Genomic DNA, 12,896 nt, shown 5'->3' on the forward strand with positions numbered 1-12,896 from the left:
CTACAACATATGAAAAGTTGTTTTTAAATGACAGTTACTCTTTAAGAGCTTTTTCACATTGGCTATGTTTTTACATGGGGGGGGGGGGGGGGGTTCAGCTGTTTTACTGATCTGTTGTCCGTGAAAAAAATTATGAAACTCTCCTAATTTTTCATATATGCGGATCATGGAAGCCCATAGAAGTCCATGGCTGTGCAAAAATAATAATAACATGTCTGTTTTTTTCACTGATGCTGAGAATCCAGGTGTTATGCTTTCAAGGCAATGTTAAACCTTCACTTTTTTCTGCAGAGGCAGAGACAAAACATAAGCAAAATTGAGACACAACAGAGACAAAACACAACAAATGCGCACCAGAAGCGCAGCAGCAACGCCAGTGTGAAAATTGCCTAACCTGAATCATAACTTCAAGTATGTGATTGGATTGTTTCATGACGTTTAGATGTGTTTTCTGACATAATAAGATTATAGCCAACTAATTTGCCAGCTGATTTTTTTGGATGTTAATTAGGATTAAGGACGAGCGGACCGTAAAACTGAATGTGCTGTCCTAACATAACATCCCTGATCAGCACTGACACCATTGTCTGGATTATCACCCATCTGAATATTGAAAAACAGTGGGGGGTATATCAGTATTCTGTCTGGCTGTCATTTTGTGACTTTTCAGGTGCAAGGCAGTGATATGCACCTTTTCAGATTTACTCCACTGCTGTGCGACTTTAAAGGGGTTATCCGGGTTTAAAAAATTTCTTATGGCCGGGCTGGGGAGGGCTATTTAAACACAATAAACATGTACTTACCTCCTCCGGTGCTGCCGATGTCCCGCGCCGCGGCCGATCTTCTCTGTGCGCCGGTTTCATTACAAGTGCGCACAGAAAGCTTCCGGCCGGCCGGATGCTCCCTTGCGACACCATCTCCCAGCGCTTACAACGCTGAGAGATAGGGACGGATGAGAGGAGCCGTCCACATCGCGGACCGGAAGCTCCCTGTGCGCGGCTTCCGTGCCCCTGTAAACAAACAAGGGCACGGATCGAAGGGACCGCGGCGCGGGACATCAGCGGCGCCGGAGGAGGTAAGTCCATGTTTATTATGTTTAACTAGCCCTCCCCAGCCCGGCCCTAGGTAATTTTTAAAACCCGGATAACCCCTTTAAGTGCAAAAGAAAAACCAATGGCAGTACAATGCACCTAAAAAGTCACATAGCAGTGGCTTTCACCTGAAAAGTTGCACAGCAGTGGATTGCTTACTAAAAAGTTGCAAATTTTTTTGTTTCTGAATTCCAGTACTGGAACGGGATGCGGTGGCGCTTGTCACGGAATAAACTCCCCGGTGTGGTCTTGTTAAAATTGCATAAATTTATTGCTACGCGTTTCGGTCCGGTACCCGGACCTTCGTCAGGCATATTCGTCAGGCATATCTTATGCCTGACGAAGGTCCGGGTACCGGACCGAAACGCGTAGCAATAAATTTATGCAATTTTAACAAGACCACACCGGGGAGTTTATTCCGTGACAAGCGCCACCGCATCCCGTTCCAGTACTGGAATTCAGAATCAAAAAAGCTGCAAAAACCTATTGGCCTCTACCTGGGCAAATATAGGTAAAGAAGGTCGGCGCCGGGAACCTCCCTTTTCATTCTACGTGCACATTTTATTGTGCTTCAAGGTGAGCACCCACTTATTGTTTTAATTTATAAAATATATTTCTTACCGTACTACACAAGGAGAGCGCTCTTGTCCCCTTTTTTGTTTCCCTTTACCCTGAGACCTCTGGGTCAGAGCAATTCTTGCTCACCCAGCATCAGTCTCTCCCTCCAGGTCTTCACTCGCGCTAAAAAGTTGCAAAGAGACAGCAAGCAAACTAGACAGATAAGTGATGTATCCCCACAGTGTGTGATAAAACAATTGTTGGATCTTCGGAGTTCCCCAAAAGCAATTTGGCATATGGACCTCTAATAGGACTAGTGTCTAAAAAAAATAATTTCATATCATTCAGATATTTTTATATTAATTAATTTCATTTGGGATATTGAATATAATATATAATTGTGATTTATTTTAATAATACAAAAACATTCTTGTAGTTACACATAGTAGTCAGTCATTATGTAATGGCAATGGATTACGTCAATGTAGATTGTTAGGGAAGGTCAGCCGACCTGAACCCAACGTAGTTTCTTTGTTGTTTTTGTTTTATTTCAGTCACACAAGAGCCGGAGTGTACAAAATTAGATTTAATCCTCTTATCTTCCTTCTAGGAATAGGCTATGGAAAGGTTGCATGTAATTGAAATGGTTCTGTACTTTCTATCCCTGGAAATCCTTTCAACATGATGGCAATGTAAACAGAAGAGACAGCTAGACATGTTTGTGTGGAAATAACCAACAAGCCACACTAAAGCGCTTTGGTTAAAGGGATCTAATTACTCAGCTTTGTCCGGAGGATCCGGAGAGCTGACGCAGTCATTTTATTAAGTGATATTTTTATTTCTTTAAAAAAATTCCAGTTTACCAAATAGGGCATGTAGTGTCCTTGTATCCTGTGGTTTATTGATGCCTGAAGGAACTGGAGACACCAAAGTACATTAACAGAACTGTAGAATTCAACAGAAGAATAGCAATGTGAGAAAGATTTATGTTTCTGCAACAAGAACATTGCTTTCTGATTGAATATATGCAACAGATCTGTCCTTTTGTATTATCTTTAGGATTTGGGCATAGAACTTTTCAATTAGGCTAACGTTGTTAAAAACTTACAATTTTAAAGAATATGATAATTTGTTCGCAAGCCTCTTATCTGCTAAGAAGTCATCCATATTTAACATTTTCATCAACAGATGCAAGATTATCATCCTTTGCCTGTTGTCATTGAACATGTATTGTATAGAGAATATAAGTGATGGACACATTCAGCTTGGGCTAAAGCTGCAATAAAGCTGTCTAACACATGTTTTTAAATAGGACCTGCCACCCATTAAAAAGGCACTAGGAGCTATTTACTAAAGTAAGCAGCTCCTAGTGCTACAACAGATGCAGCAGTGTTACACTACTAGCGTTATCAGAACCCTTCGATAAAGCAAGCAGACACTGCTGCGCTGTACAATAGGAATGCTGGACCAAGCTCATAGCGGTCCGGCGTATACATGAGGGGGCGGGACTAGGAGGCTGTGACTGATGCATGAAGCCTGGCAATCACTGCCGGCCGGCCTAAACACTGTAAAAATTTGACAATGTACAAATTTATCTTGTTATGTCAGTGTTATATTTTCATAGAAAAAAATAATTGTATTATTAAATATTATTTTATTTGGTAGTTGCTTATTAAAAGCTCAATAAATATATATAAGTATACGGACACTCATTTCTAGAAGTTTCCATATTTAATTGATTGTGTCTAATGTGATTAAACCAATTTACTGCTGTGGAGTAAGTATATCTATTAGCACCTGACCCAGAGGAGCCAAAGGTTAATGTAACAGGGAATAATGTCTATAAATCACATGTGAAGATCAAATACTTATACTACTGTGCAGAGTCTGGAAGCTTCAACCTAAGATGGTTACAAAAACATTTACACACTGATTCTAGAATAAGCTTAGTAATTGTGGCTGTCAACCAATTTAATAGGACCCAGGGTGAGAACAAAATGAATGCTTACCTAGCAACTTGTGTTACATTATATATATATGCATGCATAAGATAAAAAGGAAAAAGATAAATACCTTCTGGCAAAGCAATACATATATAATATACACATATATGGAGCAGCTATGTTCACTGTCTGCAATTTTAAAAGACTATATTAGAATTCAGTGGTGCTTAAAGGTTTAAGTATTTCACATTTTTTTTTACCTAAAACTACACAAAATGTTTACATCCTAAAATTGGATAAAGAGATACAAATCAAACAAAAGAATCTAATATAATACACTTTGCCATTTGTTTTTTTAAGAAAAATGCATCATGTCTGTCAGTGGCAAAGTAAGTGACCCTTTAGTATCAGCAAAGATGAACTAAGTACATACAAAAGTAAGGAAAGATCTTGGCACTCACCAATAAAAGTACAGGCGATCTCCGGGTTACATGCAAATCGGAACTGTATATTTTATCATTGTAATCCCAGACAGAACTTTTTTGGTCTCTGTGACAATTGGATTTTAAAAATGTTGGGTTGTCATAAGAATCAGGATTAATAATAAAGCTTCATTACAGACACCTGTGATAACTGTTACAGCTGTTTATTGTAGCCTAGGACTAAAGTACAATAAATTACTAATATCCAGAGGTCCGTTCAGGGCCGGCACCAGGTTTTAGTGGGCCCTTGGGCGACAGAGCCCTAGTGGGCCCCTTTATGGGCCGCCCTCCAGTAGTCACACTGCCCCCCCATCCCCATGTACACATTCCTCCCCTCCCCCTGTATACACACTGCCCCTCCTACTCCTGTATACACACTGCCCCCCTCCTGTATACACACTGCACCCCTCCTGACAACACAGTGCCCCCCCTCCTGTATACACACTGCCCCCCTCCTGTATGCACACTGCCCCCCCTCCTGTATACACACTGCCCTCCTCCTATATACACACTGCCCCCCCTCCTGTATACATACTGCCCCCTCCTGTATACACACTGCCCCCTCCTGTATACACACTGCCCCCCTCCTGTATACACACTGCCCCCCTCCTGTATACACACTGCCTCCCTCCTCCTGTATACACACTGCCCCCCCCCTCCTGTATACACACTGCCCCTCCTCCTGTATACACACTGCCTCCCCTCCTGTATACACACTGCCCCCCCCTCCTGTATACACACTGACCCCCTCCTGTATACACACTGACCCCCTCCCTGGCCCCTGTCATGTCTCCCCCTCACCTGATGCCGCTCTCTCCGTGTTGTTACTGCTTTCCCCGGCATGTCATGTGACCATGACATCATCAAAGGTCCTTCAGCCTCTGGGGAAAGCAGTGAGTGAAAATGCTCTCATCGCGATCTGTGTCTGGAGGACACAGATCGCGATGAGAGAGGAAAGGAATCTCCCGGGCAGCGGGGCAGATGTCCTACTGACCCGGGGAGATCCGTGGGTCCGGGTGGGCCCCTCCAGTACCCCGGGGCCCCGGCACTTGCCCGGGTTAGACGGGTGCTGGCGCCGGGCCTGGGTCCGTTTGTTACTAGGGGTCGTATGTAAGTCAAGTGTTCTTAAGTAGGGGACCGCCTGTATCTTATTTATTTCTTCACAGGGTAAAATATATCTGACATAATAACCGAAGCATGGTAGGGGCAGGGGGTTTGATAAGGTAACAGCCATTTTGCGCAGTCCGGCGCTTTCTCTAGACTCTTGAGTGTGGCGTCCTCACCCGGCTGGTGAGGAGTCACTCCTCCTATAACTTGGCAACCAAGGCGCTATTGCAAAAACCGGAAGTATCATGCATTATTAGTCGGCACTGAATTCAACAAAGGTAAGATTAATAACTATATGTCTGTATAAAAACGGGGGTTACAGCCTGAAACTACCTTATCTCCTGTACCTCGTAAGACATTTTAAGCAAGAAGAATCGGAGGATATTATCCTATTCGGGGGAAACTGAATGCATACGTAAGTATTACATTTGTATTTTGTGTTTGAGAACTTACTTGAAAAGATGGGGGAAAGGGGTAAGACAGTGGAAAGAGACAAGGGGATATTTGTAATTACATGTAGACCCCCATGTCATCTTTGTCGCTTATCCCCAGAGGGCCCATAGTGTTGGTCCATCATAATCCAGCATGCATTTTTTTTACATATTTCTTGTGCCATCTCCAACATATACCTGCGCACACAACATACAAGGAGACTGGATAGTGCTGATTTTCACAACTCTACATTAAATTGAAAGATGAACTTAGTGTCAGAAGTTTTCAGTCAAGGGGATGACAATCAGTTGAGAGTGAGTGAAGTGCTTTTGTAAAGAACAATATATGGTTTTCACAACAAATTTGTAGAAATGTATATATTTTGTAGTATTATGTATTATTTGTAGTATTATGACACAAATAAAGGAGATTTCTAAGCACCTGTGTTATACATTTCTTAAAGGGGTTTTCCCACGAATCAAAGTTAGGCCCTATCCACAGGACAGGGCCTAACTTGCTGATTGGTGGGGGTCTCAGCGATGAGACCCCTACTGATCCCGAAAACAAGGGGTCCCAGTTACCTATGTCAGACCCCTCCATGCTCCGGGAGAGTAAGGGAGCAGACGGCAGCTCCATTGAGATGTATGGAGCAGAACAGTCATGCGCGGACAAGATGTTGTTTCATTGCTACCATTTTGGGTACTATATTACCTTTTGATCACTTTTTATTGAAATTTTTATGAGTTGCGAAATGGCAAAAAAGTGAAAGTTCGGACATTAGAGCACTATATTCCATTACAGGGTCAACACCGATAATAACCATTTTCATATGTTTATAGAACAGGCATTTTGGGATACAGGGATACCTAACATCTTTATAATTTTTTTGTTTATTCATTTTTATTTAATTTCTAGGTTTTTATTTATTTTTTGTAAAAAATTTTTACAACAGTTGGCCTCATGAGGGCGGTGATCTAATCTAGAGATGAGCAGGATAACTTTTTAAGTTCAGGTCTGGGGTTCAAAAGAGTCAGATATATGGCAGCCGTGCAGCCAATCTTGCGAATTGACGCCCCTGCTTACTAGCCATGGCTGTCATTTGGGTTCTATTTTTATTCAAGCCATAAGTAAGAATGGAGGTTTTATCCAAAATGCGTAAGCTCTTGCCTGAGCTCCTGCTCTACCTGTATATGATTCCTGATATCAGCTGACGTATTTTAATAAGAAGAATAAAGTGGATTTTTACTTTTACCATTGTGGTGGAAAATTGTGTTTTTTCGAGCTGGATTATGACTTTCTTGTTTACTGCACTGCTAAGAAGCTGGAGAAACCTTGCTCAAACATGCCACCCGTCACTGATTCACAGGTGAGCTGACTGATCCAAATATGCGTATAAATGTATTGATACAAAGTAAACATTTTATATAATTGTATACGGTAAATGACCACAGTTTTGTGACTAAAATAGCTATTTTACAACTTTCATTTTTTTTACTAGCCATTTTGGGTATAAGTGAAAATTTTATTAAAGGGAATCTGTCCCTAGAGGGCTGTTTTTCACTGGTAACAGGTCATGTACACTACATTTTCTTCATCCCCACCAAGAAAGAGTTAATATCTCATCAATTAGCTATTGAATCCCCCTAAATGATGTACCTGAAAAGTGGATTTCATCTCGCAAAAAATAAGCCCCCATGTGTCCAAATAACAAAAAAAACATTTTATAACTTGTAAAATATGACAATACAAATCTGCTCTGAATGGCGCTCCTTCCATTCTATGCCCTGTCATGTGCCCATACAAGAGTTTACCTACACATATGGGGGTATCGGCATACTCGGGAGATATTGGGGCAAATTTACTAAGGTCTTTGCGCCGTACTTTTGTCAGACTGTGTGTGTTCTTCTAGGCTAAAACTGCATGCATAGGTATTTAAGAATTGTCTGTCCGCTAAGGGGGGTGGGGCGTCGGTCGGTCCGACTGATTCGGACTGAGTGCCGTATTTAACTTACAAATTGCAAGTCGCACACCGTATGTTAAAGGTGCACCACAAAAAAGATGGTGAACTCTGTCGGGTCAGTGTAGGGAAGTGACAGATGCGTGATTTCTGGAGCACGATCTGAGTCATTTAATCCTTTTCTGAAAAAAATAACAGTTCGCAAATTGCGCCTCCATTTTGTCTTAACCACCATGAAATACCTAAAGGGTTAACTTTTTATAGTTCGTTTTTCATTTGTTGAGATGTTTAGTTTCTATAATGGGGTAATTTACAAGGTTTTACTATTATTTAGGTCTCTCAAAGTCACTTAAAGCTGAACAGGGGCCTCTAAATAAGGGTTTTGGCAGTTTTCAGAAAATTTTAAAAATTGCGCCCAAAATTTTAAACCTCCTAGCAACCTAGAAAAACGAGAGGATGTGTAAAAAGCCATGACAATACATAGCAGACATTTGGGAAATGTTAGTTATGAAATAATTTGGGTACTATGACAATCTGCCTGAAAAGCAGAGAATTTAGAGCTTTAAAAATGGATAATTTTTTTTACATTTTTGCCAAATTTCAATATCATCATCTATCTATGATATCACAAAATCAAAGGTTGGGGATCTTTATTGAACAAGTGACCACTTGTTCAATAACGATCACCAACCTTTGATTTTGAACCTGGAGTGCGGACCGCTTTTAACATTTTTTACCTACGGAAGGACCAAGCCAAGACCTTTGGGGGCTCTGTACCTCTCCCTCTGGGGAGCCTTACAAACTGTGCTGACTTGAAGTCTACTACTTTATGATATCACAGGAGATATCATCTAATTTTTTCCGGTCGTTTGAAGTACAATGTGTGACCAGAGCTATAAACACTTATAATGAACACAGGTTTGATATTATAAAACCTGGCTTGTTCCTGAAGCGCTTTGTCCTGAAGGGGTTAATATACAGTAACCTTTTGACACAGAACACTAGAAAGGAGGAGACCAGACACACAAAAAATTATTTATATAACACATTCATAAAGTTTTCAGAAATGTACTGTATGGAACAAATTGTCTCGGAGTATTCCCAGAGATTATGATGCAGTTCTGTACACTATGCCACTATTCTGTATTTTCTCTGTCTCCTGGCAAACGTGTAGTAATTGAATTTATTCAGCAAATTAAACTTGTTATTCACTTTACACCTCCCCCTCCTTCCTTACCACTTTCCATACACGCATACAAACACACAGCCTGCTGCCATACTCTCTCTAAATGCTTTTATGTCATTGGTTTTCTTATAATTCTGGAGTCATTCTGTCTATGGATTATATATTAAAGTAAACTTTATATCCATGTATCCAAATGAGCCAGACAGGCACCAGCATAATATTAACAACCAAACAATTCATAGCATGACAACATGAACTATGATTTTGTGCTAGTCAGCCACAGACAAGACATTAATTGTTAAAAGGGAACTGTCGTCACTGTGCCTTAATTTTTTTTCCTCCAATGTTATCTATACTTACAAATGCTCTACTATGCATCTGTGAAACTACCAGCCTTATAAAATCAGATGTCTTTTAAAAATGTATTTCTTAGACTGCATTCACACAAACGTATGCCCGCCATGAACATGGGGAAAGATAGGACATGTCCTATCTTATGCCAGTGTACGGAGCTGTACGATGCAGCACTGTGCGCCATCTGGCTGTGTGTGTCACATCACGCGTGATCCTTCCTATGGGTACAGAGAATTGTCCTCCCCTTGCTGCTGAGAGCGGTAAAGAGCAAAATCATGCATTAGTCGCTGGCTCGTTCACAACAAGCCAGATATGAGCGGGCACGAAAGCTGGCCTGGAAAATGCTGAGAGTACCACACATGCGCGACAATATATGGATTTGTTGTTTTCTTGGAAATGTAAATGTATACAAAGGGGGTCTGCTCTAACACATATATTTTATATCTTTAGATGCAGCAAAAGAATGTAAGACTCTCTGGGCTGATATATGATACTACCTATTCCAGGGAAAAAGACGTCTTTTGTTGCTGGGGTGCCCATTTGATAATTTACTAACCAATGAACTATGGGCATTACCGTTTTATCTTTAACTAACCAAGCCCAGGTCCTGCGCGACTAAAAGTTTTTATATTCTCCTTTGTGACACAGATAAAGCATGTCACATCTGCGTAGCCTTGCATGTGCAACACCCTCGCCGATGCAATGGCGAGGTAGTGCTTGCGAATACGTCCCACCTGCATGTACCTACATTACATTACATGGTCCTGATAGGACATAGGGGTATTGCAGTGGTGAATCCTGCCTGGCAAGGCAGAGGTTAAGTATTTTGTATGATGCAAGATGCTATTGTCCAATCATATGTGTTACATCCTGTGCTTTGTGAGCTGAGATGTGATTGGAGGAGCAGCCACCACCTGACCAAAGGAAGGTAATAAAACCTCTGGCCAGGAATGTTCTAGAGAACTCTGGAGAAGTCTCTCTCAGGAGAGAGAAGAGAGGAGTTAGTGATTATTCTAGTGTGGAATCCTAGGAGAATCAGTGAGTGAGTGAGAAATCTCTGTCTAGCCCATACCAGAGCAGGAAGAGCTTAGCCCCTGCCTCTGAAGAGTGGAGCATTAGACTAGAGTTAGTGTAGTGAGGAAAAGGGGTATCATCTTACCTTTGAAGGTGATACCTGAAGCCCTACAGGACAAGCTGAAGCTTCCTAGCAGGACACAGCTGCCTGCCAGCCTGCTCTCTACATCCAGGCTGGTGAACTATCTCCTGAGGCTCCCTCCAACTCACATCTCGGCACCCTACCTACCTGTTAAAGGCACGTTTGCTGCGGTTCCTGCGGTTCAAATAAAGAACTGTAAGTTGTTTTCTTCAACTTCTGTCTCCGTCTGGTCCCTGCTAATACGGCTGCCTTCATCACCGGCACCCTGTCCATCACCCAGAGACTCACACTCGGGACATTAAGGGGTTGCCCCAGGGAGATCCGCTATAGCAGCCTCTCCCTCATCATTTCTTGCCAACACCACCCTGCTGGAGACCTGCCAGGCTGTAGGACAGCCCTCCGGTTCCCCCGTACCAAGCACCGTGACAATAGCGTGCTTAGGCCGCAACCGCCAGCCACTCCGGTACAGCGGGCCCCGGCTGTCTCCAGGCCTCCCCTTTAAGGCTAGGCCCCGGTGGGGAATGTTGCAAGTGGCGTCACGAATCACAGGATATTTACTTCTGTGCCTTATTCTGGCACTAAAGACTGTACTTTATTAAGAAAATGACTGTGCTGCCTAACCCAGCTGCCATCCGGGTTTAGGCCCAAGTATTTGTGTGTTTCTACATTGAACTTTGTACTGCTGCCACGTGCTGTCGAGCGCCGCTCCAGCACTCAAGAGGTTAATTCCTGCAAGAACTGTGTCAGCTCTGCTACATCCGGCGCTGCTGCGCCTGAAGCATTTACCTCAGAGGCGTGTGGCGCAGCAAGTATTTCAAGCCCGCCAAATCTTCACTGGCGGGAACTCCAGAGGCGTCATTAGGCCCCGCGCCCTGCGCGAGTGGCGCGAAGCTCCGTGGAGGAGGAGCTGGAGCGTGTGCGGCCGGCAACGAAGAGGGTTAATCGGCCATCTTGGATTTCGGCGCAGGCCGCGCCTGAAGCCTGCCAGCAGTGTGCGCCTCATCCGGAGTTCCGGCGCACGTGTCCTGCGACTGGAGAACACCGCGGAGCATCACTGAACCCTGCTGCCTGCCGGACATCGGGAACGGAGACCTTCGTGTACCGGAGCTGTCCTGGCACCGCGGCTGATCCTGAGTGAGTACCGCTGGGGAAGTTAAAGGGGGGTAGAGATTGTTTCCGATGCTAGGTTATTGGCTCACCTCCCAGGGAATAGTGACTGTGTCTTAAAGTGCCCACGTCCCATTCTAGCCATCGCCCATAGCAACGGACATTGTGTAACCCTACAGGCTTCCCTCAGCTAGGCCAGTCATGTCCGCCCAGGACGAAGATACGGGACTGGCGCAAGTCCCGTCCCCTGGTCCCTCCTCAGGGTACCGGAGCATGTTAAGTCCTCCAGAGAGTCCCTTCAGCCCTGCTACAGCTAGTGTCCCTGGGACTCCCACCATGATGCCTCTGACTATGCCCTACTATCTGGGGGCCCCCTGGTTACCCTACTACGAGGGAGAATCACATACTCTCCCTGAATTCAGGGACAAGTTGTTAGCCACCTTCGCCTTGCTCCCATTCACAGAGGAACAGAAAGTGGGCATCCTCATCGGGCAGTTGAAAGGACCCGCTCTCCGGGAAGTCAAGTCTTGGCCCCGAGAACAGTGTCAGAATGTGGTCCAGATTCTTGATAGGCTACGTAACACCTTTGACAAGTGTACTGTCTCCGAGTTGAAGCAGAAATTCTTCGGGAAAAGACAGAAGCCCCAAGAGTCCCTCCGAGACTTTGCCCTCTCCCTACAGGAGACATGGAAGGCCATCACCTGCCTGGAGCCCAAAGACGCTGAAACCTCTGATCAAACCTTAAGGGAACAATTTATTAATGGACTTGTTGATAGAAATCAAAGGTGTCAACTAAAGATCATCTCTTCTCAACATGCCCAGGCCTCCTTCCTTGAGTTTAAGGAAATTGCCATTGACATATTAGGGGACCGACCACCTACTGGATCGCAGAAAGAGCCTGAATTCGTAGAAATGGAAGGATCTGCTCTCGCTTGCCATCCCACGCAGTCAGCATCACCTACTCCTGCGCCTATGGAAGTTACTGGCATAACAGGACCGGTCCCTAATCTGGCGGACACCCTGCATCAAATCCTTGATCGGTTGACCCAGTTGGAAGTAACTGTCTCTGCTATGAGGAGGAAACCTCCAGAGAACCCGGTACGGTCAGCTACTCCTCGTGAATCTCCGACTAAACAGCGCCCAAAAGAAGCGAAGTCGTTAAGCACCTGGAGTCAGAAGAAACCCCGCCAGCGGTGCAGCTACTGCCATAAATATGGGCATGAAGAGAATGATTGTCGTCAGTTAAACGACAAACCCTTGGAGCTAAGGGACGACCTCCAAGGGAAGAACTTGTAAGTCCCCGAGATGCCAACTGGATGCCCAGGTTCGTGGGGACTCGCCCCATGGTTCATGTAACCATCAATGGAGTTACCCTACCGGCCTTAATTGATACCGGATCTCAAGTGACCACCCTCTGGAGTGCTGCCTTCGAGAAGTGCCGAGGAAAAGCATCCTTAATCCAGCCTCCCAAGGCTTACTTGAACATTATTGCTACGAACGGAAAACCCGTACCCATCCGCGGC

The sequence above is a fragment of the Engystomops pustulosus genome, chromosome 2, assembly GCF_040894005.1.
Source record: "Engystomops pustulosus chromosome 2, aEngPut4.maternal, whole genome shotgun sequence".
Classification (NCBI taxonomy): Eukaryota; Metazoa; Chordata; class Amphibia; order Anura; family Leptodactylidae; genus Engystomops; species Engystomops pustulosus.